Source organism: Narcine bancroftii, chromosome 7 (assembly GCF_036971445.1).
Source record: "Narcine bancroftii isolate sNarBan1 chromosome 7, sNarBan1.hap1, whole genome shotgun sequence".
NCBI classification, from domain to species: domain Eukaryota; kingdom Metazoa; phylum Chordata; class Chondrichthyes; order Torpediniformes; family Narcinidae; genus Narcine; species Narcine bancroftii.
In genome coordinates this window covers 132,235,271-132,261,899 of record NC_091475.1, presented here as the reverse complement: position 1 = coordinate 132,261,899, position 26,629 = coordinate 132,235,271, and positions in this window count along the sequence as shown.

Here is a 26,629-nt window from a genome sequence, read left to right as displayed (position 1 = left end):
CCGGGAATCAGAGGCCGGAATCAGATGCCGGGAATAAGAGGCCGGGAATCAGAGGTGGGGAATCAGATATGGGGAATCAGAGGTGGGGAATCAGAGGTTGTGAATCAGAGATGGGGAATCAGAGGCGGGGAATCAGAGGCCGGTAATCAGACGCGGGGAATCAGAGGCGGGGAATCAGAGGCGGGGAAACAGAGGCGGGGAATCAGATTTGGGGAATCAGAGGTGGCGAATCAAAGGCGGTGAATCAGAGATGGGGAATCAGAGGCCGGGAATCGGAGGCAGGGAATCAAACACGGGGAATCAGAGGCGGGGAATCAGAGCTGGGGAATCAGAGGCGGGGAATCAGAGTTGGGGAATCAGAGGCGGGGAATCAGATGCAGGGAATCAATATGGGAAATCAGAGGCGGGGAAACAGAGGCGGGGAATCAGATATGGGGAATCAGAGATGGGGAATCAGAGGCAGGGAATCAGATGTGTGGAATCAGCGATGGGGAATCAAAGGCAGGGAATCAGAATCAGAAGCAGGGAATCAGATGCCGGGAATCAGAGGCCGGAATCAGATGCCGGGAATAAGAGGCCGGAAATCAGAGGTGGGGAATTAGAGTCCGGGAATCAGAGATGGGGATTCAGAGGCGGGGAATGAGATATGGGGAATAAGAGGCGGGGAATCAGAGGCGGGGAAACAGAGGCGGGGAATCAGATATGGCGAATCAGAGGTGGCGAATAAAAGGCGGTGAATCAGAGATGGGGAATCAGAGGACGGGAATCAGAGGCAGGGAATCAAACACGGGGAATCAGAGGAGGGGAATCAGAATTGGGGAATCAGAGATGGGGAATCAGAGATGGGGAATCAGAGGCAGGGAATCAGACGCGGGGAATCAGAGGTGGTGAATCAGAGATGTGGAATCAGAGGCGGGGAATCAGAGGCAGGGAATCAGACGCGGGGAATAAGAGGCGGGGAATCATAGCTGGCGAATCAGAGGCGGGGAATCAGAGGCGGGGAATCAGATATGGGGAATCATAGGTGGGGAATCAGAGGCAGGGAATTAGATTTGCGGAATCAGAGATGGGGAATCAGAAGCATGGAATCAGAGGCCGGGAATCAGAGGCCGGAATCAGATGCCGGGAATAAGAGGCAGGGAATCAGAGGTGGGGAATCAGAGTCCAGGAATCAGAGATGGGGAATCAGAGGCGGGGAATGAGATATGGGGAATCAGAGGCGTTGAATCAGAGGCGGGGAAACAGAGGCGAGGAATCAGATATGGGAATCAGAGGTGGCGAATCAAGGGCGTTGAATCAGATATGGGGATCAGAGGTGGGGAATCAGAGGTTGGGAATCAGAGGCTGGGAATCAGAGGCTGGGAATCAGATGCATGGAATCAGATGCGTGGAATCAGAGGCGGGGAATCAGAGCTGGGGAATCAGAGGTGGGGAATCAGAGGCGGGCAAACAGAGGCGGGGAATTAGATATGGGGAATCAGAGGTGGGGAATCAGAGGTGGTGAATCAGAGATGGGGAATCACAGGCGGGGAATCAGAGGCAGGGAATAGAACGCGGGGAATCAGAGGCAGGGAATCAGAGTTGGGGCATCAGAGGTTGGGAATTAGATATGGGGAAACAGAGGCGGGAAATCCGATATGGGGAATCAGAGGTGGGGAATCAGAGGCAGGGAATCAGATGTGCGGAATCAGAGATGGGGAATCAGAGGCAGGGAATCAGAATCAGAAGCGGGGAATCAGAGGCCGGGAATCAGAGGCCGGGAATCAGATGCTGGGAATAAGAGGCCGGGAATCAGAGGTGGGGAATCAGAGTCCGGGAATCAGAGATGGGGATTCAGAGGCGGGGAATGAGATATGTAGAATCAGAGGCGGGGAATCAGAGGCGGGGAAACAGAGGTGGGGAATCAGATATGTGGAATCAGAGGTGGCGAATCAAAGGCGGTGAATCAGAGATGGGGAATCAGAGGCGGGGAATCTGAGGCAGGGAATCAAACACGGGAAATCAGAGGCGGGGAATCAGAGCTGGGGAATCAGAGGCGGGGAATCAGAGTTGGGGAATCAGAGGCAGGGAATCAGATATGGGGAAACAGGGGCAGGGAATCAGAGGCGGGGAAACAGAGGCGGGGAATCAGATATGGGGAATCAGAGGTGTGGAATCAGAGGTTGGGAATCAGAGGCAGGGAATCAGAGGCGGGGAAACATAGGCGGGGAATTAGATATGGGGAATCAGAGGTGGCGAATCAAAGGCGGTGAAACAGAGATGGTGAATCAGAGCAGGGAATCAGAGGCAGGGAATCAAACACGGGGAATCAGAGCTGGGGAATCATAGGCGGGGAATTAGAGTTGGGGAATCAGAGGAGGGGAATCAGAGGCGGGGAAAAAGAGGCGTGGAATCAGATATGGGGAATCAGAGGTGGGGAATCAGAGGTTGGCAATCAGAGGCAGGGAATCAGAGGTGGGGATTCAGAGGCGGGGAATCAGAGGCAGGGAATCAGATGTGCGGAATCGGAGATGGGGAATCAGAGGCAGGGAATCAGAGGCGGGGAATCAGAGGCGGGGAATCAGAGGCCGGGAATCAGATATGGGAAACAGAGGTGGGGAATCAGAGGCGGGGAAACAGAGGCGGGGAATCAGATATGGGGAATCAGAGGTGGGGTATCAGAGGTTGGGAATCAGAGGCAGGGAATCAGAGGCTTGGAATTAGATGCAGGGAATCAGATGCGGGGAATCAGAGGCGGGGAATCAGAGCTGGGGAATCAGAGGTGGGGAATCAGAGTTGGGGAATCAGAGGCGGGGACTTAGATATTGGGAAACAGAGGCGGGGAATCAGAGGCGGGGAAACAGAGGGGGGTAATCAGAGGCAGGGAATCAGATGTGCGGAATCAGAGATGGGGAATCAGAGGCAGGGAATCAGAATCAGAAGCAGGGAATCAGAGGCCGGGAATCAGAGGCCGGAATCAGATGCCGGGAATAAGAGGCCGGGAATCAGAGGTGGGGAATCAGATATGGGGAATCAGAGGTGGGGAATCAGAGGTTGTGAATCAGAGATGGGGAATCAGAGGCGGGGAATCAGAGGCCGGTAATCAGACGCGGGGAATCAGAGGCGGGGAATCAGAGGCGGGGAAACAGAGGCGGGGAATCAGATTTGGGGAATCAGAGGTGGCGAATCAAAGGCGGTGAATCAGAGATGGGGAATCAGAGGCCGGGAATCGGAGGCAGGGAATCAAACACGGGGAATCAGAGGCGGGGAATCAGAGCTGGGGAATCAGAGGCGGGGAATCAGAGTTGGGGAATCAGAGGCGGGGAATCAGATGCAGGGAATCAATATGGGAAATCAGAGGCGGGGAAACAGAGGCGGGGAATCAGATATGGGGAATCAGAGATGGGGAATCAGAGGCAGGGAATCAGATGTGTGGAATCAGCGATGGGGAATCAAAGGCAGGGAATCAGAATCAGAAGCAGGGAATCAGATGCCGGGAATCAGAGGCCGGAATCAGATGCCGGGAATAAGAGGCCGGAAATCAGAGGTGGGGAATCAGAGTCCGGGAATCAGAGATGGGGATTCAGAGGCGGGGAATGAGATATGGGGAATAAGAGGCGGGGAATCAGAGGCGGGGAAACAGAGGCGGGGAATCAGATATGGCGAATCAGAGGTGGCGAATAAAAGGCGGTGAATCAGAGATGGGGAATCAGAGGACGGGAATCAGAGGCAGGGAATCAAACACGGGGAATCAGAGGAGGGGAATCAGAATTGGGGAATCAGAGATGGGGAATCAGAGATGGGGAATCAGAGGCAGGGAATCAGACGCGGGGAATCAGAGGTGGTGAATCAGAGATGTGGAATCAGAGGCGGGGAATCAGATGCAGGGAATCAGACGCGGGGAATAAGAGGCGGGGAATCATAGCTGGCGAATCAGAGGCGGGGAATCAGAGGCGGGGAATCAGATATGGGGAATCATAGGTGGGGAATCAGAGGCAGGGAATTAGATTTGCGGAATCAGAGATGGGGAATCAGAAGCATGGAATCAGAGGCCGGGAATCAGAGGCCGGAATCAGATGCCGGGAATAAGAGGCAGGGAATCAGAGGTGGGGAATCAGAGTCCAGGAATCAGAGATGGGGAATCAGAGGCGGGGAATGAGATATGGGGAATCAGAGGCGTTGAATCAGAGGCGGGGAAACAGAGGCGAGGAATCAGATATGGGAATCAGAGGTGGCGAATCAAGGGCGTTGAATCAGAGATGGGGAATCAGAGGCGGGGAATCAGAGGCAGGGAATCAAACACGGGGAATCAGAGGCAGGGAATCAGAGCTGGGGAATCAGAGGCGGGGAATCAGAGTTGGGAATCAGAGGCGGGGAATCAGAGCTGGGGAATCAGAGGTGGGGATCAGAGTCGGGGAATCAGAGGCAGGGAATCAGATGTGCGGAATCAGAGATGGGGAATCAGAGGTGGGGAATCAGAGGCTGTGAATCAGAGATGGGGAATCAGAGGCGGGGAATCAGAGGCAGGAAATTAGACACGGGGATTCAGAGGCTGGGAATCAGACGGGGGGAATCAAAGGCGGGGAATCAGAGCTGGGGAATCAGAGGCAGGGAATCAGAGTTGGGGATTCAGAGGCGGGGAATCAGATATGGGGAAACAGAGTCTGGGAATCAGAGGCGGGCAAACAGAGGCGGGGAATTAGATATGGGGAATCAGAGGTGGGGAATCAGAGGTGGTGAATCAGAGATGGGGAATCACAGACGGGGAATCAGAGGCAGGGAATAGAACGCGGGGAATCAGAGGCAGGGAATCAGAGTTGGGGCATCAGAGGTTGGGAATTAGATATGGGGAAACAGAGGCGGGAAATCCGATATGGGGAATCAGAGGTGGGGAATCAGAGGCAGGGAATCAGATGTGCGGAATCAGAGATGGGGAATCAGAGGCAGGGAATCAGAATCAGAAGCGGGGAATCAGAGGCCGGGAATCAGAGGCCGGGAATCAGATGCTGGGAATAAGAGGCCGGGAATCAGAGGTGGGGAATCAGAGTCCGGGAATCAGAGATGGGGATTCAGAGGCGGGGAATGAGATATGGAGAATCAGAGGCGGGGAATCAGAGGCGGGGAAACAGAGGTGGGGAATCAGATATGTGGAATCAGAGGTGGCGAATCAAAGGCGGTGAATCAGAGATGGGGAATCAGAGGCGGGGAATCTGAGGCAGGGAATCAAACACGGGAAATCAGAGGCGGGGAATCAGAGCTGGGGAATCAGAGGCGGGGAATCAGAGTTGGGGAATCAGAGGCAGGGAATCAGATATGGGGAAACAGGGGCAGGGAATCAGAGGCGGGGAAACAGAGGCGGGGAATCAGATATGGGGAATCAGAGGTGTGGAATCAGAGGTTGGGAATCAGAGGCAGGGAATCAGAGGCGGGGAAACATAGGCGGGGAATTAGATATGGGGAATCAGAGGTGGCGAATCAAAGGCGGTGAAACAGAGATGGTGAATCAGAGCAGGGAATCAGAGGCAGGGAATCAAACACGGGGAATCAGAGCTGGGGAATCAGAGGCGGGGAATTAGAGTTGGGGAATCAGAGGAGGGGAATCAGAGGCGGGGAAAAAGAGGCGTGGAATCAGATATGGGGAATCAGAGGTGGGGAATCAGAGGTTGGGAATCAGAGGCAGGGAATCAGAGGTGGGGATTCAGAGGCGGGGAATCAGAGGCAGGGAATCAGATGAGTGGAATCGGAGATGGGGAATCAGAGGCAGGGAATCAGAGGCGGGGAATCAGAGGCGGGGAATCAGATGCCGGGAATCAGATATGGGAAACAGAGGTGGGGAATCAGAGGCGGGGAAACAGAGGCGGGGAATCAGATATGGGGAATCAGAGGTGGGGTATCAGAGGTTGGGAATCAGAGATGGGGAATCAGAGGCCGGGAATCAGAGGCAGGGAATCAAACACGGGGAATCAGAGGAGGGGAATCAGAATTGGGGAATCAGAGATGGGGAATCAGAGATGGGGAATCAGAGGCAGGGAATCAGACGCGGGGAATCAGAGGTGGTGAATCAGAGATGTGGAATCAGAGGCGGGGAATCAGAGGCAGGGAATCAGACGCGGGGAATAAGAGGCGGGGAATCATAGCTGGCGAATCAGAGGCGGGGAATCAGAGGTGGGGAATCAGAGGCGGGGAATCAGATATTGGGAATCAGAGGTGGGGAATTAGAGGCGGTGAAACAGAGGCGGGGAATCAGATATGGGGTATCAGAGGTGGGGAATCAGAGGTTGTGAATCAGAGATGGGGAATCAGAGGCGGGGAATCAGAGGCCGGTAATCAGACGCGGGGAATCAGAGGCGGGGAATCAGAGCTGGGAAATTAGAGGCAGGGAATCAGAGTTGGGGATTCAGAGGCGGGGAATCAGATATGGGGAAACAGAGGCGGGGAATCAGAGGCGGGCAAATAGAGGCGGGGATCAGATATGGGGAAACAGAGGCGGGGAATCAGAGGCGGGGAAACAGAGGCGGGGAATCAGATATGGGGATCAGAGGTGGGGAATCAGAGGTTGGGAATCAGAGGCTGGGAATCAGAGGCTGGGAATCAGATGCATGGAATCAGATGCGTGGAATCAGAGGCGGGGAATCAGAGCTGGGGAATCAGAGGTGGGGAATCAAAGTTGGGGAATCAGAGGCGGGGACTTAGATATGGGGAAACAGAGGCGGGGAATCAGAGGTGGGGAAACAGAGGCTGGGAATCAGATATGGGGAATCATAGGTGGGGAATCAGAGGCAGGGAATTAGATTTGCGGAATCAGAGATGGGGAATCAGAAGCATGGAATCAGAGGCCGGGAATCAGAGGCCGGAATCAGATGCCGGGAATAAGAGGCCGGGAATCAGAGGTGGGGAATCAGAGTCCGGGAATCAGAGATGGGGAATCAGAGGCGGGGAATGAGATATGGGGAATCAGAGGCGGGGAATCAGAGGCGGGGAAACAGAGGCGAGGAATCAGATATGGGAATCAGAGGTGGCGAATCAAAGGCGTTGAATCAGAGATGGGGAATCAGAGGCGGGGAATCAGAGGCAGGGAATCAAACACGGGGAATCAGAGGCAGGGAATCAGAGCTGGGGAATCAGAGGCGGGGAATCAGAGTTGGGGAATCAGAGGCGGGGAATCAGAGCTGGGGAATCAGAGGTGGGGATCAGAGTCGGGGAATCAGAGGCAGGGAATCAGATGTGCGGAATCAGAGATGGGGAATCAGAGGTGGGGAATCAGAGGCTGTGAATCAGAGATGGGGAATCAGAGGCGGGGAATCAGAGGCAGGAAATCAGACACGGGGATTCAGAGGCTGGGAATCAGACGGGGGGAATCAAAGGCGGGGAATCAGAGCTGGGGAATCAGAGGCAGGGAATCAGAGTTGGGGATTCAGAGGCGGGGAATCAGATATGGGGAAACAGAGGCGGGGAATCAGAGGCGGGCAAACAGAGGCGGGGAATTAGATATGGGGAATCAGAGGTGGGGAATCAGAGGTGGTGAATCAGAGATGGGGAATCACAGGCGGGGAATCAGAGGCAGGGAATAGAACGCGGGGAATCAGAGGCAGGGAATCAGAGTTGGGGCATCAGAGGTTGGGAATTAGATATGGGGAAACAGAGGCGGGAAATCCGATATGGGGAATCAGAGGTGGGGAATCAGAGGCAGGGAATCAGATGTGCGGAATCAGAGATGGGGAATCAGAGGTGTGGAATCAGAGGTTGGGAATCAGAGGCAGGGAATCAGAGGCGGGGAAACATAGGCGGGGAATTAGATATGGGGAATCAGAGGTGGCGAATCAAAGGCGGTGAAACAGAGATGGTGAATCAGAGCAGGGAATCAGAGGCAGGGAATCAAACACGGGGAATCAGAGCTGGGGAATCAGAGGCGGGGAATTAGAGTTGGGGAATCAGAGGAGGGGAATCAGAGCTGGGGAATCAGAGGCGGGGAATCAGAGTTGGGGAATCAGAGGCGGGGAATCAGAGCTGGGGAATCAGAGGTGGGGATCAGAGTCGGGGAATCAGAGGCAGGGAATCAGATGTGCGGAATCAGAGATGGGGAATCAGAGGTGGGGAATCAGAGGCTGTGAATCAGAGATGGGGAATCAGAGGCGGGGAATCAGAGGCAGGAAATCAGACACGGGGATTCAGAGGCTGGGAATCAGACGGGGGGAATCAAAGGCGGGGAATCAGAGCTGGGGAATCAGAGGCAGGGAATCAGAGTTGGGGATTCAGAGGCGGGGAATCAGATATGGGGAAACAGAGGCGGGGAATCAGAGGCGGGCAAACAGAGGCGGGGAATTAGATATGGGGAATCAGAGGTGGGGAATCAGAGGTGGTGAATCAGAGATGGGGAATCACAGGCGGGGAATCAGAGGCAGGGAATAGAACGCGGGGAATCAGAGGCAGGGAATCAGAGTTGGGGCATCAGAGGTTGGGAATTAGATATGGGGAAACAGAGGCGGGAAATCCGATATGGGGAATCAGAGGTGGGGAATCAGAGGCAGGGAATCAGATGTGCGGAATCAGAGATGGGGAATCAGAGGTGTGGAATCAGAGGTTGGGAATCAGAGGCAGGGAATCAGAGGCGGGGAAACATAGGCGGGGAATTAGATATGGGGAATCAGAGGTGGCGAATCAAAGGCGGTGAAACAGAGATGGTGAATCAGAGCAGGGAATCAGAGGCAGGGAATCAAACACGGGGAATCAGAGCTGGGGAATCAGAGGCGGGGAATTAGAGTTGGGGAATCAGAGGAGGGGAATCAGAGGCGGGGAAAAAGAGGCGTGGAATCAGATATGGGGAATCAGAGGTGGGGAATCAGAGGTTGGGAATCAGAGGCAGGGAATCAGAGGTGGGGATTCAGAGGCGGGGAATCAGAGGCAGGGAATCAGATGTGCGGAATCGGAGATGGGGAATCAGAGGCAGGGAATCAGAGGCGGGGAATCAGAGGCGGGGAATCAGAGGCCGGGAATCAGATATGGGAAACAGAGGTGGGGAATCAGAGGCGGGGAAACAGAGGCGGGGAATCAGATATGGGGAATCAGAGGTGGGGTATCAGAGGTTGGGAATCAGAGGCAGGGAATCAGAGGCTTGGAATTAGATGCAGGGAATCAGATGCGGGGAATGAGAGGCGGGGAATCAGAGCTGGGGAATCAGAGGTGGGGAATCAGAGTTGGGGAATCAGAGGCGTGGACTTAGATATTGGGAAACAGAGGCGGGGAATCAGAGGCGGGGAAACAGAGGGGGGTAATCAGAGGCAGGGAATCAGATGTGCGGAATCAGAGATGGGGAATCAGAGGCAGGGAATCAGAATCGGAAGCAGGGAATCAGAGGCCGGGAATCAGAGGCCGGAATCAGATGCCGGGAATAAGAGGCCGGGAATCAGAGGTGGGGAATCAGATATGGGGAATCAGAGGTGGGGAATCAGAGGTTGTGAATCAGAGATGGGGAATCAGAGGCGGGGAATCAGAGGCCGGTAATCAGACGCGGGGAATCAGAGGCGGGGAATCAGAGGCGGGGAAACAGAGGCGGGGAATCAGATTTGGGGAATCAGAGGTGGCTAATCAAAGGCGGTGAATCAGAGATGGGGAATAAGAGGCCGGGAATCGGAGGCAGGGAATCAAACACGGGGAATCAGAGGCTTGGAATTAGATGCAGGGAATCAGATGCGGGGAATGAGAGGCGGGGAATCAGAGGCGGGGAATCAGATGCAGGGAATCAATATGGGAAATCAGAGGCGGGGAAACAGAGGCGGGGAATCAGATATGGGGAATCAGAGATGGGGAATCAGAGGCAGGGAATCAGATGTGTGGAATCAGAGATGGGGAATCAAAGGCAGGGAATCAGAATCAGAAGCAGGGAATCAGATGCCGGGAATCAGAGGCCGGAATCAGATGCCGGGAATAAGAGGCCGGAAATCAGAGGTGGGGAATCAGAGTCCGGGAATCAGAGATGGGGATTCAGAGGCGGGGAATGAGATATGGGGAATAAGAGGCGGGGAATCAGAGGCGGGGAAACAGAGGCGGGGAATCAGAGCTGGGGAAACAGAGGCGGGGAATCAGATATGGGGAATCATAGGTGGGGAATCAGAGGCAGGGAATTAGATTTGCGGAATCAGAGATGGGGAATCAGAAGCATGGAATCAGAGGCCGGGAATCAGAGGCCGGAATCAGATGCCGGGAATAAGAGGCCGGGAATCAGAGGTGGGGAATCAGAGTCCGGGAATCAGAGATGGGGAATCAGAGGCGGGGAATGAGATATGGGGAATCAGAGGCGGGGAATCAGAGGCGGGGAAACAGAGGCGAGGAATCAGATATGGGAATCAGAGGTGGCGAATCAAAGGCGTTGAATCAGAGATGGGGAATCAGAGGCGGGGAATCAGAGGCAGGGAATCAAACACGGGGAATCAGAGGCAGGGAATCAGAGCTGGGGAATCAGAGGCGGGGAATCAGAGTTGGGGAATCAGAGGCGGGGAATCAGAGCTGGGGAATCAGAGGTGGGGATCAGAGTCGGGGAATCAGAGGCAGGGAATCAGATGTGCGGAATCAGAGATGGGGAATCAGAGGTGGGGAATCAGAGGCTGTGAATCAGAGATGGGGAATCAGAGGCGGGGAATCAGAGGCAGGAAATCAGACACGGGGATTCAGAGGCTGGGAATCAGACGGGGGGAATCAAAGGCGGGGAATCAGAGCTGGGGAATCAGAGGCAGGGAATCAGAGTTGGGGATTCAGAGGCGGGGAATCAGATATGGGGAAACAGAGGCGGGGAATCAGAGGCGGGCAAACAGAGGCGGGGAATTAGATATGGGGAATCAGAGGTGGGGAATCAGAGGTGGTGAATCAGAGATGGGGAATCACAGGCGGGGAATCAGAGGCAGGGAATAGAACGCGGGGAATCAGAGGCAGGGAATCAGAGTTGGGGCATCAGAGGTTGGGAATTAGATATGGGGAAACAGAGGCGGGAAATCCGATATGGGGAATCAGAGGTGGGGAATCAGAGGCAGGGAATCAGATGTGCGGAATCAGAGATGGGGAATCAGAGGTGTGGAATCAGAGGTTGGGAATCAGAGGCAGGGAATCAGAGGCGGGGAAACATAGGCGGGGAATTAGATATGGGGAATCAGAGGTGGCGAATCAAAGGCGGTGAAACAGAGATGGTGAATCAGAGCAGGGAATCAGAGGCAGGGAATCAAACACGGGGAATCAGAGCTGGGGAATCAGAGGCGGGGAATTAGAGTTGGGGAATCAGAGGAGGGGAATCAGAGGCGGGGAAAAAGAGGCGTGGAATCAGATATGGGGAATCAGAGGTGGGGAATCAGAGGTTGGGAATCAGAGGCAGGGAATCAGAGGTGGGGATTCAGAGGCGGGGAATCAGAGGCAGGGAATCAGATGTGCGGAATCGGAGATGGGGAATCAGAGGCAGGGAATCAGAGGCGGGGAATCAGAGGCGGGGAATCAGAGGCCGGGAATCAGATATGGGAAACAGAGGTGGGGAATCAGAGGCGGGGAAACAGAGGCGGGGAATCAGATATGGGGAATCAGAGGTGGGGTATCAGAGGTTGGGAATCAGAGGCAGGGAATCAGAGGCTTGGAATTAGATGCAGGGAATCAGATGCGGGGAATCAGAGGCGGGGAATCAGAGCTGGGGAATCAGAGGTGGGGAATCAGAGTTGGGGAATCAGAGGCGGGGACTTAGATATTGGGAAACAGAGGCGGGGAATCAGAGGCGGGGAAACAGAGGGGGGTAATCAGAGGCAGGGAATCAGATGTGCGGAATCAGAGATGGGGAATCAGAGGCAGGGAATCAGAATCAGAAGCAGGGAATCAGAGGCCGGGAATCAGAGGCCGGAATCAGATGCCGGGAATAAGAGGCCGGGAATCAGAGGTGGGGAATCAGATATGGGGAATCAGAGGTGGGGAATCAGAGGTTGTGAATCAGAGATGGGGAATCAGAGGCGGGGAATCAGAGGCGGGGAATCAGAGGCGGGGAAACAGAGGCGGGGAATCAGATTTGGGGAATCAGAGGTGGCGAATCAAAGGCGGTGAATCAGAGATGGGGAATCAGAGGCCGGGAATCGGAGGCAGGGAATCAAACACGGGGAATCAGAGGCGGGGAATCAGAGCTGGGGAATCAGAGGCGGGGAATCAGAGTTGGGGAATCAGAGGCGGGGAATCAGATGCAGGGAATCAATATGGGAAATCAGAGGTGGGGAAACAGAGGCGGGGAATCAGATATGGGGAATCAGAGATGGGGAATCAGAGGCAGGGAATCAGATGTGTGGAATCAGAGATGGGGAATCAAAGGCAGGGAATCAGAATCAGAAGCAGGGAATCAGATGCCGGGAATCAGAGGCCGGAATCAGATGCCGGGAATAAGAGGCCGGAAATCAGAGGTGGGGAATCAGAGTCCGGGAATCAGAGATGGGGATTCAGAGGCGGGGAATGAGATATGGGGAATAAGAGGCGGGGAATCAGAGGCGGGGAAACAGAGGCGGGGAATCAGATATGGCGAATCAGAGGTGGCGAATAAAAGGCGGTGAATCAGAGATGGGGAATCAGAGGACGGGAATCAGAGGCAGGGAATCAAACACGGGGAATCAGAGGAGGGGAATCAGAATTGGGGAATCAGAGATGGGGAATCAGAGATGGGGAATCAGAGGCAGGGAATCAGACGCGGGGAATCAGAGGTGGTGAATCAGAGATGTGGAATCAGAGGCGGGGAATCAGAGGCAGGGAATCAGATGCGGGGAATAAGAGGCGGGGAATCATAGCTGGCGAATCAGAGGCGGGGAATCAGAGGTGGGGAATCAGAGGCGGGGAATCAGATATTGGGAATCAGAGGTGGGGAATCAGAGGCGGTGAAACAGAGGCGGGGAATCAGATATGGGGTATCAGAGGTGGGGAATCAGAGGTTGTGAATCAGAGATGGGGAATCAGAGGCGGGGAATCAGAGGCCGGTAATCAGACGCGGGGAATCAGAGGCGGGGAATCAGAGCTGGGAAATTAGAGGCAGGGAATCAGAGTTGGGGATTCAGAGGCGGGGAATCAGATATGGGGAAACAGAGGCGGGGAATCAGAGGCGGGGAATCAGAGTCCGGGAATCAGAGATGGGGAATCAGAGGCGGGGAATGAGATATGGGGAATCAGAGGCGGGGAATCAGAGGCGGGGAAACAGAGGCGAGGAATCAGATATGGGAATCAGAGGTGGCGAATCAAAGGCGTTGAATCAGAGATGGGGAATCAGAGGCGGGGAATCAGAGGCAGGGAATCAAACACGGGGAATCAGAGGCGGGGAATCAGAGCTGGGGAATCAGAGGCGGTGAATCAGAGTTGGGGAATCAGAGGCGGGGAATCAGAGCTGGGGAATCAGAGGTGGGGATCAGAGTCGGGGAATCAGAGGCAGGGAATCAGATGTGCGGAATCAGAGATGGGGAATCAGAGGTGGGGAATCAGAGGCTGTGAATCAGAGATGGGGAATCAGAGGCGGGGAATCAGAGGCAGGAAATCAGACACGGGGATTCAGAGGCTGGGAATCAGACGGGGGGAATCAAAGGCGGGGAATCAGAGCTGGGGAATCAGAGGCAGGGAATCAGAGTTGGGGATTCAGAGGCGGGGAATCAGATATGGGGAAACAGAGGCGGGGAATCAGAGCCGGGCAAACAGAGGCGGGGAATTAGATATGGGGAATCAGAGGTGGGGAATCAGAGGTGGTGAATCAGAGATGGGGAATCACAGGCGGGGAATCAGAGGCAGGGAATAGAACGCGGGGAATCAGAGGCAGGGAATCAGAGTTGGGGCATCAGAGGTTGGGAATTAGATATGGGGAAACAGAGGCGGGAAATCCGATATGGGGAATCAGAGGTGGGGAATCAGAGGCAGGGAATCAGATGTGCGGAATCAGAGATGGGGAATCAGAGGCAGGGAATCAGAATCAGAAGTGGGGAATCAGAGGCCGGGAATCAGAGGCCGGGAATCAGATGCTGGGAATAAGAGGCCGGGAATCAGAGGTGGGGAATCAGAGTCCGGGAATCAGAGATGGGGATTCAGAGGCGGGGAATGAGATATGGAGAATCAGAGGCGGGGAATCAGAGGCGGGGAAACAGAGGTGGGGAATCAGATATGTGGAATCAGAGGTGGCGAATCAAAGGCGGTGAATCAGAGATGGGGAATCAGAGGCGGGGAATCAGAGGCAGGGAATCAAACACGGGAAATCAGAGGCGGGGAATCAGAGCTGGGGAATCAGAGGCGGGGAATCAGAGTTGGGGAATCAGAGGCAGGGAATCAGATATGGGGAAACAGGGGCAGGGAATCAGAGGCGGGGAAACAGAGGCGGGGAATCAGATATGGGGAATCAGAGGTGTGGAATCAGAGGTTGGGAATCAGAGGCAGGGAATCAGAGGCGGGGAAACAGAGGCGGGGAATCAGATATGGGGAATCAGAGGTGGCGAATCAAAGGCGGTGAAACAGATGGGGAATCAGGGCAGGGAATCAGAGGCAGGGAATCAAACACGGGGAATCAGAGCTGGGGAATCAGAGGCGGGGAATTAGAGTTGGGGAATCAGAGGAGGGGAATCAGAGCGGGGAAACAGAGGCGGGGAATCAGATATGGGGAATCAGAGGTGGGGAATCAGAGGTTGGGAATCAGAGGCAGGGAATCAGAGGTGGGGAATCAGAGGCGGGGAATCAGAGGCAGGGAATCAGATGTGCGGAATCGGAGATGGGGAATCAGAGGCAGGGAATCAGAGGCGGGGAATCAGAGGTGGGGAATCAGAGGCCGGGAATCAGATATGGGGAAACAGAGGTGGGGAATCAGAGGCGGGGAAACAGAGGCGGGGAATCAGATATGGGGAATCAGAGGTGGGGAATCAGAGGTTGGGAATCAGAGGCAGGGAATCAGAGGCTTGGAATCAGATGCAGGGAATCAGATGCGGGGAATCAGAGGCGGGGAATCAGAGCTGGGGAATCAGAGGTGGGGAATCAGAGTTGGGGAATCAGAGGCGGGGACTTAGATATTGGGAAACAGAGGCGGGGAATCAGAGGCGGGGAAACAGAGGGGGGTAATCAGAGGCAGGGAATCAGATGTGCGGAATCAGAGATGGGGAATCAGAGGCAGGGAATCAGAATCAGAAGCAGGGAATCAGAGGCCGGGAATCAGAGGCCGGAATCAGATGCCGGGAATAAGAGGCCGGGAATCAGAGGTGGGGAATCAGATATGGGGAATCAGAGGTGGGGAATCAGAGGTTGTGAATCAGAGATGGGGAATCGGAGGCGGGGAATCAGAGGCCGGTAATCAGACGCGGGGAATCAGAGGCGGGGAATCAGAGGCGGGGAAACAGAGGCGGGGAATCAGATTTGGGGAATCAGAGGTGGTTAATCAAAGGCGGTGAATCAGAGATGGGGAATCAGAGGCCGCGAATCAGAGGCAGGGAATCAAACACGGGGAATCAGAGGCGGGGAATAAGAGCTGGGGAATCAGAGGCGGGGAATCAGAGTTGGGGAATCAGAGGCGGGGAATCAGATGCAGCGAATCAATATGGGAAATCAGAGGTGGGGAATCAGAGGTTGGGAATCAGAGGAAGGGAATCAGAGGCGAGGAATCAGAGCTGGGGAATCAGAGGCGGGGAATCAGAATTGGGGAATCAGAGATGGGGAATCAGACATGGGGAATCAGAGGCGGGGAATCAGACGCGGGGAATCAGAGGTGGTGAATCAGAGATGTGGAATCAGAGGCGGGGAATCAGAGGCAGGGAAACAGACGCGGGGAATCAGAGGCGGGGAATCATAGCTGGCGAATCAGAGGCGGGGAATCAGAGGTGGGGAATCAGAGGCGGGGAATCAGATATTGGGAATCAGAGGTGGGGAATCAGAGGCGGGGAAACAGAGGCGGGAATCAGATATGGGGAATCAGAGGTGGGGAATCAGAGGTTGTGAATCAGAGATGGGGAATCAGAGGCGGGGAATCAGAGGCCGGTAATCAGACGCGGGGAATCAGAGGCGGGGAATCAGACATGGGAAATTAGAGGCAGGAAATCAGAGTTGGGGATTCAGAGGCGGGGAATCAGATATGGGGAAACAGAGGCGGGGAATCAGAGGCGGGGAAACAGAGGCGGGGAATCAGATATAGGGAATCAGAGGTGGGGAATCAGAGGTTGGGAATCAGAGGCTGGGAATCAGAGGCTGGGAATCAGATGCATGGAATCATATGCGGGGAATCAGAGGCGGGGAATCAGAGCTGGGGAATCAGAGGTGGGGAATCAAAGTTGGGGAATCAGAGGCGGGGAATTAGATATGGGGAAACAGAGGCGGTGAATCAGAGGCGGGGAAACAGAGGCGGGGAATCAGATATGGGGAATCAGAGGTGGGGAATCAGAGGCAGGGAATTAGATGTGCGGAATCAGAGATGGGGAATCAGAGGCAGGGAATCAGAATCAGAAGCAGGGAATCAGAGGTGGGGAATCAGAGTCCGGGAATCAGAGATGGGGATTCAGAGGCGGGGAATGAGATATGGGGAATAAGAGGCGGGGAATCAGAGGCGGGGAAACAGAGGCGGGGAATCAGATATGGCGAATCAGAGGTGGCGAATCTAAGGCGGTGAATCAGAGATGGGGAATCAGAGGCCGGGAATCAGAGGCAGGGAATCAAACACGGGGAATCAGAGGAGGGGAATCAGAATTGGGGAATCAGAGATGGGGAATCAGAGATGGGGAATCAGAGGCAGGGAATCAGACGCGGGGAATCAGAGGCAGGGATTCAGAGCTGGGGAATCAGAGGCGGGGAATCATAGTTGGGAATCAGAGGCGGGGAATCAGATATGGGGAAACAGAGGCGGGGAATCAGGGGCGGGGAAACAGAGGCGGGGAATCAGATATGGGGAAACAGAGGCGGGGAAGCAGGGGCGGGGAAACAGAGGCGGGGAATCAGATATGGGGAATCGGATGCGGGGAATCAGAGGCGGGAAATCAGAGCTGGGGAATCAGATATGGGGAATCAGAGGTGGGGAATCAGAGGCGTGGAAACAGAGGCGTTGAATCAGATATGGGGAATCAGAGGTGGGGAATCAGAGGCAGGTAATCAGATGTGCGGAATCAGAGATGGGGAATCAGAGGCAGGGAATCAGAATCAGAAGCGGGGAGTCAGAGGCCGGGAATCAGAGGCCTGGAATCAGATGCTGGGAATAAGAGGCCGGGAATCAGAGGTGGGGAATCAGAGGCGGGAAATGAGATATGGAGAATCAGAGGCGGGGAATCAGAGGCGGGGAAACAGAGGTGGGGAATCAGATATGGGGAATCAGAGGTGGCGAATCAAAGGCGGTGAATCAGAGATGGGGAATCAGAGGCGGGGAATCAGAGGCAGGGAATCAAACACGGGGAATCAGAGGCGGGGAATCAGAGCTGGGGAATCAGAGGCTGGGAATCAAAGTTGGGGAATCAGAGGCGGGGAATCAGAGGCAGGGAATCAGATGTGCGGAATCGGAGATGGGGAATCAGAGGCAGGGAATCAGAGGCGGGGAATCAGAGGTGGGGAATCAGAGGCCGGGAATCAGATATGGGGAAACAGAGGCGGGGAATCAGAGGCGGGGAAACAGAGGCTGGGAATCAGATTTGGGGATTCAGAGGTGGGGAATCAGAGGTTGGGAATCAGAGGCAGGGAATCAGAGGCTTGGAATCAGATGCAGGGAATCAGATGCGGGGAATCAGATGTGCGGAATCGGAGATGGGGAATCAGAGGCAGGGAATCAGAGGCGGGGAATCAGAGGCGGGGAATCAGAGGCCGGGAATCAGATATGGGGAAACAGAGGCGGGGAATCAGAGGCGGGGAAACAGAGGCTGGGAATCAGATATGGGGAATCAGAGGTGGGGAATCAGAGGTTGGGAATCAGAGGCAGGGAATCAGAGGCTTGGAATCAGATGCAGGGAATCAGATGCGGGGAATCAGAGGCGGGGAATCAGAGCTGGGGAATCAGAGGCGGGGACTTAGATATTGGGAAACAGAGGCGGGGAATCAGAGGGGGGGAAACAGAGGCGGGGAATCAGATATGGGGAATCAGAGATGGGGAATCAGAGGCAGGGAATCAGATGTGCGGAATCAGAGATGGGGAATCAAAGGCAGGGAATCAGAATCAGAAGCAGGGAATCAGATGCCGGGAATCAGAGGCCGGAATCAGATGCCGGGAATAAGAGGCCGGAAATCAGAGGTGGGGAATCAGAGTCCGGGAATCAGAGATGGGGATTCAGAGGCGGGGAATGAGATATGGGGAATAAGAGGAGGGGAATCAGAGGCGGGGAAACAGAGGCGGGGAATCAGATATGGCGAATCAGAGGTGGCGAATCAAAGGCGGTGAATCAGAGATGGGGAATCAGAGGCCGAGAATCAGAGGCAGGGAATCAAACACGGGGAATCAGAGGAGGGGAATCAGAATTGGGGAATCAGAGATGGGGAATCAGAGATGGGGAATCAGAGGCAGGGAATCAGACGCGGGGAATCAGAGGTGGTGAATCAGAGATGTGGAATCAGAGGCGGGGAATCAGAGGCAGGGAATCAGACGCGGTGAATAAGAGGCGGGGAATCATAGCTGGCGAATCAGAGGCGGGGAATCAGAGGTGGGGAATCAGAGGCGGGGAATCAGATATTGGGAATCAGAGGTGGGGAATCAGAGGCGGTGAAACAGAGGCGTGGAATCAGATATGTGGTATCAGAGGTGGGGAATCAGAGGTTGTGAATCAGAGATGGGGAATCAGAGGCGGGGAATCAGAGGCCGGTAATCAGACGCGGGGAATCAGAGGCGGGGAATCAGAGCTGGGAAATTAGAGGCAGGGAATCAGAGTTGGGGATTCAGAGGCGGGGAATCAGATATGGGGAAACAGAGGCGGGGAATCAGAGGCGGGCAAATAGAGGCGGGGATCAGATATGGGGAAACAGAGGCGGGGAATCAGATATGGGGATCAGAGGTGGGGAATCAGAGGTTGGGAATCAGAGGCTGGGAATCAGAGGCTGGGAATCAGATGCATGGAATCAGATGCGGGGAATCAGAGGCGGGGAATCAGAGCTGGGGAATCAGAGGTGGGGAATCAAAGTTGGGGAATCAGAAGCATGGAATCAGAGGCCGGGAATCAGAGGCCGGAATCAGATGCCGGGAATAAGAGGCCGGGAATCAGAGGTGGGGAATCAGAGTCCGTGAATCAGAGATGGGGAATCAGAGGCGGGGAATGAGAAATGGGGAATCAGAGGCGGGGAATCAGAGGCGGGGAAACAGAGGCGAGGAATCAGATATGGGGAATCAGAGGTGGCGAATCAAAGGCGTTGAATCAGAGATGGGGAATCAGAGGCGGGGAATCAGAGGCAGGGAATCAAACACGGGGAATCAGAGGCGGGGAATCAGAGCTGGGGAATCAGAGGCGGGGAATCAGAGTTGGGGAATCAGAGGCGGGGAATCAGAGCTGTGGAATCAGAGGTGGGGATCAGAGTCGGGGAATCAGAGGCAGGGAATCAGATGTGCGGAATTAGAGATGGGGAATCAGAGGTGGGGAATCAGAGGCTGTGAATCAGAGATGGGGAATCAGAGGCGGGGAATCAGAGGCAGGAAATCAGACACGGGGATTCAGAGGCTGGGAATCAGACGGGGGGAATCAAAGGCGGGGAATCAGAGCTGGGGAATCAGAGGCAGGGAATCAGAGTTGGGGATTCAGAGGCGGGGAATCAGATATCGGGAAACAGAGGCGGGGAATCAGAGGCGGGCAAACAGAGGCGGGGAATTAGATATGGGGAATCAGAGGTGGGGAATCAGAGGTGGTGAATCAGAGATGGGGAATCACAGGCGGGGAATCAGAGGCAGGGAATAGAACGCGGGGAATCAGAGGCAGGGAATCAGAGTTGGGGCATCAGAGGTTGGGAATTAGATATGGGGAAACAGAGGCGGGAAATCCGATATGGGGAATCAGAGGTGGGGAATCAGAGGCAGGGAATCATATGTGCGGAATCAGAGATGGGGAATCAGAGGCAGGGAATCAGAATCAGAAGCGGGGAATCAGAGGCCGGGAATCAGAGGCCGGGAATCAGATGCTGGGAATAAGAGGCCGGGAATCAGAGGTGGGGAATCAGAGTCCGGGAATCAGAGATGGGGATTCAGAGGCAGGGAATGAGATATGGAGAATCAGAGGCGGGGAATCAGAGGCGGGGAAACAGAGGTGGGGAATCAGATATGTGGAATCAGAGGTGGCGAATCAAAGGCGGTGAATCAGAGATGGGGAATCAGAGGCGGGGAATCAGAGGCAGGGAATCAAACACGGGAAATCAGAGGCGGGGAATCAGAGCTGGGGAATCAGAGGCGGGGAATCAGAGTTGGGGAATCAGAGGCAGGGAATCAGAGGCGGGGAAACAGAGGCGGGGAATCAGATATGGGGAATCAGAGGTGTGGAATCAGAGGTTGGGAATCAGAGGCAGGGAATCAGAGGCGGGGAAACAGAGGCGGGGAATCAGATATGGGGAATCACAGGTGGCGAATCAAAGGCGGTGAAACAGAGATGGGGAATCAGACCAGGGAATCAGAGGCAGGGAATCAAACACGGGGAATCAGAGCTGGGGAATCAGAGGCGGGGAATTAGAGTTGGGGAATCAGAGGAGGGGAATCAGAGGCGGGGAAACAGAGGCGGGGAATCAGATATGGGGAATCAGAGGTGGGGAATCAGAGGTTGGGAATCAGAGGCAGGGAATCAGAGGTGGGGAATCAGAGGCGGGGAATCAGAGGCAGGGAATCAGATGTGCGGAATCGGAGATGGGGAATCAGAGGCAGGGAATCAGAGGATGGGAATCAGAGGCGGGGAATCAGAGGCCGGGAATCAGATATGGGGAAACAGAGGTGGGGAATCAGAGCCGGGGAAACAGAGGCAGGGAATCAGATATGGGGAATCAGAGGTGGGGAATCAGAGGTTGGGAATCAGAGGCAGGGAATCAGAGGCTTGGAATCAGATGCAGGGAATCAGATGCGGGGAATCAGAGGCGGGGAATCAGAGCTGGGGAATCAGAGGTGGGGAATCAGAGTTGGGGAATCAGAGATATTGGGAAACAGAGGCGGGGAATCAGAGGCGGGGAAACAGAGGGGGGTAATCAGAGGCAGGGAATCAGATGTGCGGAATCAGAGATGGGGAATCAGAGGCAGGGAATCAGAATCAGAAGCAGGGAATCAGAGGCCGGGAATCAGAGGCCGGAATCAGATGCCGGGAATAAGAGGCCGGGAATCAGAGGTGGGGAATCAGATATGGGGAATCAGAGGTGGGGAATCAGAGGTTGTGAATCAGAGATGGGGAATCAGAGGCGGGGAATCAGAGGCCGGTAATCAGACGCGGGGAATCAGAGGCGGGGAATCAGAGGCGGGGAAACAGAGGCGGGGAATTAGATATTGGGAAACAGAGGCGGGGAATCAGAGGCGGGGAAACAGAGGCGGGGAATCAGATATGGGGAATCAGAGATGGGGAATCAGAGGCAGGGAATCAGATGTGCGGAATCAGAGATGGGGAATCAAAGGCAGGGAATCAGAATCAGAAGCAGGGAATCAGATGCCGGGAATCAGAGGCCGGAATCAGATGCCGGGAATAAGAGGCCGGAAATCAGAGGTGGGGAATCAGAGTCCGGGAATCAGAGATGGGGATTCAGAGCCGGGGAATGAGATATGGGGAATAAGAGGCGGGGAATCAGAGGCGGGGAAACAGAGGCGGGGAATCAGATATGGCGAATCAGAGGTGGCGAATCAAAGGCGGTGAATCAGAGATGGGGAATCAGAGGCCGGGAATCAGAGGCAGGGAATCAAACACGGGGAATCAGAGGAGGGGAATCAGAATTGGGGAATCAGAGATGGGGAATCAGAGATGGGGAATCAGAGGCAGGGAATCAGACGCGGGGAATCAGAGGTGGTGAATCAGAGATGTGGAATCAGAGGCGGGGAATCAGAGGCAGGGAATCAGACGCGGGGAATAAGAGGCAGGGAATCATAGCTGGCGAATCAGAGGCGGGGAATCAGAGGTGGGGAATCAGAGGCGGGGAATCAGATATTGGGAATCAGAGGTGGGGAATCAGAGGCGGTGAAACAGAGGCGGGGAATCAGATATGGGGTATCAGAGGAGGGGAATCAGAGGTTGTGAATCAGAGATGGGGAATCAGAGGCGGGGAATCAGAGGCCGGTAATCAGACACGGGGAATCAGAGGCGGGGAATCAGAGCTGGGAAATTAGAGGCAGGGAATCAGAGTTGGGGATACAGAGGCGGGGAATCAGATATGGGGAACGGAGGCGGGGAATCAGAGGCGGGCAAATAGAGGCGGGGATCAGATATGGGGAAACAGAGGCGGGGAATCAGAGGCGGGGAAACAGAGGCGGGGAATCAGTTATGGGGATCAGAGGTGGGGAATCAGAGGTTGGGAATCAGAGGCTGGGAATCAGAGGCTGGGAATCAGATGCATGGAATCAGATGCGGGGAATCAGAGGCGGGGAATCAGAGCTGGGGAATCAGAGGTGGGGAATCAAAGTTGGGGAATCAGAGGCGGGGACTTAGATATGGGGAAACAGAGGCGGGGAATCAGAGGTGGGGAAACAGAGGCGGGGAATCAGATATGGGGAATCAGAGGTGGGGAATCAGAGGCAGGGAATCAGACGCGGGGAATCAGAGTCGGGGAATCAGAGCTGGGAAATTAGAGGCAGGGAATCAGAGTTGGGGATTCAGAGGCGGGGAATCAGATATGAGGAACAGAGGCGGGGAATCAGAGGCGGGCAAATAGAGGCGGGGATCAGATATGGGGAAACAGAGGCGGGGAATCAGAGGCGGGGAAACAGAGGCGGGGAATCAGATATGGGGATCAGAGGTGGGGAATCAGAGGTTGGGAATCAGAGGCTGGGAATCAGAGGCTGGGAATCAGATGCATGGAATCAGATGCGGGGAATCAGAGGCGGGGAATCAGAGCTGGGGAATCAGAGGTGGGGAATCAAAGTTGGGGAATCAGAGGCGGGGACTTAGATATGGGGAAACAGAGGCGGGGAATCAGAGGTGGGGAAACAGAGGCGGGGAATCAGATATGGGGAATCAGAGATGGGGAATCAGAAGCATGGAATCAGAGGCCGGGAATCAGAGACCGGAATCAGATGCCGGGAATAAGAGGCCGGGAATCAGAGGTGGGGAATCAGAGTCCGGGAATCAGAGATGGGGAATCAGAGGCGGGGAATGAGATATGGGGAATCAGAGGCGGGGAATCAGAGGCCGGGAAACAGAGGCGAGGAATCAGATATGGGGAATCAGAGGTGGCGAATCAAAGGCGTTGAATCATAGATGGGGAATCAGAGGCGGGGAATCAGAGGCAGGGAATCAAACACGGGGAATCAGAGGCGGGGAATCAGAGCTGGGGAATCAGAGGCGGGGAATCAGAGTTGGGGAATCAGAGGCGGGGAATCAGAGCTGGGGAATCAGAGGTGGGGATCAGAGTCGGGGAATCAGAGGCAGGGAATCAGATGTGCGGAATCAGAGATGGGGAATCAGAGGTGGGGAATCAGAGGCTGTGAATCAGAGATGGGGAATCAGAGGCGGGGAATCAGAGGCAGGAAATCAGACACGGGGATTCAGAGGCTGGGAATCAGACGGGGGGAATCAAAGGCGGGGAATCAGAGCTGGGGAATCAGAGGCAGGGAATCAGAGTTGGGTATTCAGAGGCGGGGAATCAGATATGGGGAAACAGAGGCGGTGAATCAGAGGCGGGCAAACAGAGGCGGGGAATTAGATATGGGGAATCAGAGGTGGGGAATCAGAGGTGGTGAATCAGAGATGGGGAATCACAGGCGGGGAATCAGAGGTAGGGAATAGAACGCGGGGAATCAGAGGCAGGGAATCAGAGTTGGGGAATCAGAGGTTGGGAATTAGATATGGGGAAACAGAGGCGGGAAATCCGATATGGGGAATCAGAGGTGGGGAATCAGAGGCAGGGAATCAGATGTGCGGAATCAGAGATGGGGAATCAGAGGCAGGGAATCAGAATCAGAAGCGGGGAATCAGAGGCCGGGAATCAGAGGCCGGGAATCAGATGCTGGGAATAAGAGGCCGGGAATCAGAGGTGGGGAATCAGAGTCCGGGAATCAGAGATGGGGATTCAGAGGCGGGGAATGAGATATGGAGAATCAGAGGCGGGGAATCAGAGGCGGGGAAACAGAGGTGGGGACTCAGATATGTGGAATCAGAGGTGGCGAATCAAAGGCGGTGAATCAGAGATGGGGAATCAGAGGCGGGGAATCAGAGGCAGGGAATCAAACATGGGAAATCAGAGGCGGGGAATCAGAGCTGGGGAATCAGAGGCGGGGAATCAGAGTTGGGGAATCAGAGGCAGGGAATCAGATATGGGGAAACAGGGGCAGGGAATCAGAGGCGGGGAAACAGAGGCGGGGAATCAGATATGGGGAATCAGAGGTGTGGAATCAGAGGTTGGGAATCAGAGGCAGGGAATCAGAGGCGGGGAAACAGAGGCGGGGTATCAGATATGGGGAATCAGAGGTGGCGAATCAAAGGCGGTGAAACAGAGATGGGGAATCAGGGCAGGGAATCAGAGGCAGGGAATCAAACACGGGGAATCAGAGCTGGGGAATCAGAGGCGGGGAATTAGAGTTGGGGAATCAGAGGAGGGGAATCAGAGGCGGGGAAACAGAGGCGGGGAATCAGATATGGGGAATCAGAGGTGGGGAATCAGAGGTTGGGAATCAGAGGCAGGGAATCAGAGGTGGGGAATCAGAGGCGGGGATTCAGAGGCAGGGAATCAGATGTGCGGAATCGGAGATGGGGAATCAGAGGCAGGGAATCAGAGGCGGGGAATCAGAGGCGGGGAATCAGAGGCCGGGAATCAGATATGGGGAAACAGAGGTGGGGAATCAGAGGCGGGGAAACAGAGGCGGGGAATCAGATATGGGGAATCAGAGGTGGGGAATCAGAGGTTGGGAATCAGAGGCAGGGAATCAGAGGCTTGGAATCAGATGCAGGGAATCAGATGCGGGGAATCAGAGGCGGGGAATCAGAGCTGGGGAATCAGAGGTGGGGAATCAGAGTTGGGGAATCAGAGGCGGGGACTTAGATATTGGGAAACAGAGGCGGGGAATCAGAGGCGGGGAAACAGAGGGGGGTAATCAGAGGCAGGGAATCAGATGTGCGGAATCAGAGATGGGGAATCAGAGGCAGGGAATCAGAATCAGAAGCAGGGAATCAGAGGCCGGGAATCAGAGGCCGGAATCAGATGCCGGGAATAAGAGGCCGGGAATCATAGGTGGGGAATCAGATATGGGGAATCAGAGGTGGGGAATCAGAGGTTGTGAATCAGAGATGGGGAATCAGAGGCGGGGAATCAGAGGCCGGTAATCAGACGCGGGGAATCAGTGGCGGGGAATCAGAGGCGGGGAATCAGAGTTGGGTTTTCAGAGGCGGGGAATCAGATATGGGGAAACAGAGGCGGGGAATCAGAGGCGGGGAAACAGAGGTGGGGAATCAGATATGTGGAATCAGAGGTGGCGAATCAAAGGCGGTGAATCAGAGATGGGTAATCAGAGGCGGGGAATCAGAGGCAGGGAATCAAACACGGGAAATCAGAGGCGGGGAATCAGAGCTGGGGAATCAGAGGCGGGGAATCAGAGTTGGGGAATCAGAGGCAGGGAATCAGAGGCGGGGAAACAGAGGCGGGGAATCAGATATGGGGAATCAGAGGTGTGGAATCAGAGGTTGGGAATCAGAGGCAGGGAATCAGAGGCGGGGAAACAGAGGCGGGGAATCAGATATGGGGAATCAGAGGTGGCGAATCAAAGGCGGTGAAACAGAGATGGGGAATCAGGGCAGGGAATCAGAGGCAGGGAATCAAACACGGGGAATCTGAGCTGGGGAATCAGAGGCGGGGAATTAGAGTTGGGGAATCAGAGGAGGGGAATCAGAGGCGGGGAAACAGAGGCGGGGAATCAGATATGGGGAATCAGAGGTGGGGAATCAGAGGTTGGGAATCAGAGGCAGGGAATCAGAGGTGGGGAATCAGAGGCGGGGAATCAGAGGCAGGGAATCAGATGTGCGGAATCGGAGATGGGGAATCAGAGGCAGGAAATCAGAGGCGGGGAATCAGAGGCGGGGAATCAGAGGCCGGGAATCAGATATGGGGAAACAGAGGTGGGGAATCAGAGGCGGGGAAACAGAGGCGGGGAATCAGATATGGGGAATCAGAGGTGGGGAATCAGAGGTTGGGAATCAGAGGCAGGGAATCAGAGGCTTGGAATCAGATGCAGGGAATCAGATGCGGGGAATCAGAGGCGGGGAATCAGAGCTGGGGAATCAGAGGTGGGGAATCAGAGTTGGGGAATCAGAGATATTGGGAAACAGAGGCGGGGAATCAGAGGCGGGGAAACAGAGGGGGGTAATCAGAGGCAGGGAATCAGATGTGCGGAATCAGAGATGGGGAATCAGAGGCAGGGAATCAGAGGCCGGAATCAGATGCCGGGAATAAGAGGCCGGGAATCAGAGGTGGGGAATCAGATATGGGGAATCAGAGGTGGGGAATCAGAGGTTGTGAATCAGAGATGGGGAATCAGAGGCGGGGAATCAGAGGCCGGTAATCAGACGCGGGGAATCAGAGGCGGGGA